The sequence below is a fragment of the Miscanthus floridulus genome, unplaced genomic scaffold (genome assembly GCF_019320115.1).
Source record: "Miscanthus floridulus cultivar M001 unplaced genomic scaffold, ASM1932011v1 fs_877_2, whole genome shotgun sequence".
Lineage (NCBI taxonomy): Eukaryota > Viridiplantae > Streptophyta > Magnoliopsida > Poales > Poaceae > Miscanthus > Miscanthus floridulus.
In genome coordinates this window covers 59,289-63,217 of record NW_027097388.1, presented here as the reverse complement: position 1 = coordinate 63,217, position 3,929 = coordinate 59,289, and the positions used below count along the sequence as shown (strand labels likewise).

The 3,929-nt window shown below is 45.8% G+C and overlaps 1 pseudogene; it reads left to right on the top strand.

The window, feature by feature from the left end:
• The first annotated feature begins 1,863 nt into the window (after positions 1-1,863).
• LOC136533404 (uncharacterized) lies at positions 1,864-2,268 on the top strand (annotated as a pseudogene).
• Positions 2,269-3,929: the final 1,661 nt, after the last annotated feature.

The window sequence follows — 3,929 nt, the reverse complement described above, 5'->3', positions numbered from 1 at the left end:
GTTTTATTTTTTTATTTACACATACACACGATGTTCATGTAGTATATATATAATGTTCTATGATGTATTTTTTATGTGCGCGAGTAGAAATGTGATGTCCTATGATAATTTTGTGATGTTCAGTAAGTATACATTGATGCTCTAGGATATTTTTTGTGATGTTCGGCAGTATTTTTTCTTCTTTTTATTTGACTCTAAATAATTACTTCGCTAATTTTATTATTTTATTTCATATTTTCATGATATTTTGTGATGTTCACGTAGTATACATATGATGTTCTATGCTATATTTAGTGATGTTTGTGTAGTGTTAATGCGATGTTCTACGATATATTTGTGATGTTTGATAAGTATATATTGATGTTCTAGGATATATTTTGTGATGTTCGGTGGCATTTTTTCTTCTTTTTATTTGACTATAATTAGTTACTTCACTAATTTTATTTTTTTATTTTTTTACATTTGATGATATATGTGATGTTCACGTAGTATACATATGATATTTTATGTTACATTTAGTAATGATCGTGTAGTGTTAATGTGATGTTATACGATGTATTTATGATGTTCGGTAGCATTTTTTTTCTTCTTTTTATTTGACTATAATTAATTACTTCACTAATTTATTTTTATTTTTTTATATTCCATTGTATAGGTGATGTTCACGTAGTATACATATGATATTCTATGCTATTTTTTGTGATGTTCGTGTAGTGTTAATGTGATGTTCAACGATTATCTTTAAATACATATTCATCATGAGATAAATGTTTGTTAAAAATTTTTATCGAAATATATCCATGTGGGGGTCTTGTTTTGAAAAGTTTATTGCAAGGAACACGATGGTGCAATCGGATTTCAATTAAAACACTTGGTTTAGGAGGTACGACTTTTTTTTTTTACTTCAAAAAGCATGGGATATGCTGACGGCAGCATTTTTGTCTTTACTGCGTGGCTGCTCCTTGATTCGCTGCATGATGCGTGGAACAGTCTCTGAAGGTCCAAGAAATCGAATTCGGCCCAGCTACGTGAAGCTCGTGCAGGCGCTAATTATTTCCCCTGGGGGTCGGCAGCCGGTATGTGCCACCCGGGTCGGTGCTTAGGCGCCCCCTAGAAATGTCCCCAAAGTTACCGATTATCACATACGTACCTTAGACACCTAACTACTACAATATATAAGCGAAGCTGCAACACTGTGGTGCTACAATATGTCTCTCCAAAACAAAAGAAAAAATACTAGTATGCTCGTCTGCGACTGCAAGAAATCATGACCTCGGAGCTAAGGCTCGTCGGTACCACGTCGCCGCGCCGGTCGGCCCCGAATACCTGCGACTCATTCGAAAAAATTACTGGATTTCAGGTTAAGTATACTTCCATACACCGAGGCTAGAAAGCCCTGCAAACCGTGACCACCGTGCTTGTTCGAAGTTCGAAGAATTAATTCTCGACGACCACAGGCTGACAGGAATGCAACTTGTTTGCACCTGGCATCGAATCTTAGCTTTTGCCAAGCAAAAGGAAAAAAAAAACTGTTTGTCAAACTAGCAATGCAATGAAATGTTCTAAAATTTTGCTCAAAGAAACGGTCTTAAAATTGTCAGGCCAACTACAAATGACGTCTATAAATTCAAAATCAGCCGGTGATAGCTGCGGTAGGCGGGACCGATTGTAATTAATAATAAATGAATAAATAGTACACAACTAGCGTTTGGTGGAGCGGATCACCTATACTTGGTGAGGTGAGTAGGTGACAGCCAATTCCCGTTGTTTCGTTGATATATGTTGATAAGTGATAACACCAACGTTCTCCCATTGCTAATCCTGTCTATAGTATGCTTTTAGTTTGAGCTGCCATACCACGAACAACCTTGGTTCTTTCCTGCCCCCGGCAAACCGAAATCAAGCAAATCGCATGGACCAACATTTCTCCGGCCTAACCAAGCTGGGCTTCGGCGTCCTGGCGTGCAACTCGGTGCTCGCCATCTACAACTCCTGGGGTGACGCGACCTCCGTCTCCTTGGTGCTGCTCGCGGACGCCGCGCTCGTGCTCCTCTTCCTCTGCCTCCGTGAGTTCGAGCAGGACGGCGGCAGGGGCAGGGAGGACGCCAAGATCAAAGCCGCGGTGTGGGCACTCACGACACTGCTCACGGCCATGTTCGCGTCCAGGGTGGCGCCGCGGTGATGCCGCCGGCCGTGGGCGCGGTGGTCTGGGTCATGGCGGTGGCCACGACGGCCGGTGGGTTCTGGGCGTTCTTCCTGAATCCGTGACGGTTTTGCGATCTTGTCCACAAGGTTTGCCCTTTCTGTTTGCGATGGTTTCTCTTTTGTTCTTTGCTTCATATGAGACGCACAGCACATGCTTCGCTTTCTTAATTGTACACATGACTCATCTCAATGATTTGTTCTGGGCAGCATATTGGAGTTTTATCATCGCCTACGTTCCCAGAATCGAATTGTATAACAGACCTAGTTCAATGTTATCCCTAATCCAACTTCAAATCAATCAAAACATGAAAAGTTAGCCGCAAAAGAAATGGAATTGTGCGCATATGTTAGAGGATGCGGTGACATCTTGCATACTGTAGCAAGAATAAGCTAATTAGTTTATTTTATTTTAAACTAATTACGCAGTCCTAGATAGTAGCAAATATTTAAAAAATGGTTAGCTTCACTTCAGCGGCCTCTGGAGAAAGGTACGGTACATAAGTCATAAATAAAACCGAGTCAGTCGTTGGCATGACTAAGCCCGCTCCCAAGTTGCGGGCCGAAATGAGAGTGGAAATACACTCTGGTGCAGGTAGGATCATTTCCGGAGCGTCAGGAGGCTGGAATGGATTGGTTGTGTGGTTTCTTCTCTTCGGACAGCGACATGCCTGAGCGCGAGAGGACTACCATCGGCATGGGTTTGTTTAATTAATTATTACCACCGCTATATCTCCCAGGGGCATTCATTCATGCATGCACGTCTTGTGGATGCCAACGCATATCTCAGATGTCGATCCACCATCCTAGCCTTAGACCCTCTTTGTGTTTGAGCCTTTTAATCATACAGACCAAAAAAGGTAGTTCACGACGCGAGAGTTGACAATGGAGAGGCAACGGTCGTGTCTAACTAGCCTGGGCTTCGGCGTCCTGGCATTCAACTCGGGCCTCGCCATCTACACCTCCTGGGGCGACCCCAGGTCCGTGGGATTCGTGCTGCTCGCGGACGCCGCGCTGGTGCTGCTGTTCCTCTGCCTCAGTGAGTTCGAGAGGGGCGTTGGCAGGGGTAGAGACGCCAGGATCAAGGCCGCGGCGTGGGCGCTCACGACGCTGCTGACGGCCATGTTCGCGTCCAGGGTGGCGCCGCTGATGCAGCCGGTCGTCGGCGTCCTCGTCTTCATCTGCCTCCGGGACGTCAATCAGGTCCGCGGCGGGGAAGGTGACGACGGAATCAACATGGACCTGCAGTATTGCGCGCTTGCGAAGGTGGGTTTCGCCATGCTGACGTGCAACTCGGCGGTCGACGTCTACGACACCCGGCGTGACCCGGGCTCAGCGGCGTTCATGCTCGTGTCCTACGCGATCCTTGTGATCCCCTGATTGGCCTTTTCCTCCGTGCATTCGCTCGCGGTCACGCTGGCGAGCACGGGCAGGGGCAGGGTGCTGGGTGCCCCTACTGATGGCTCCAAGTCCGAGCTGGTGTGGTTCATGGCCGTCGCCACCGCCGCGGAGGATTCTAACCTTGTGTTGCTGTCTGAATAATCCGTATCTGCATTACGTATCGAATGCGTCGGTTTCCTCGCGTATGTTTTGTGTTGTGCGGCCGGAATTTGCTTGTTCCGTCAGTTCCCTTGCAATAATAAATTATAAATTCGATTGACCAAGAACCATGTTTGTAATTTGCGGGCTCCGTTTGATTCGTCAGCGGACGCCGCGTTCGTGCACCT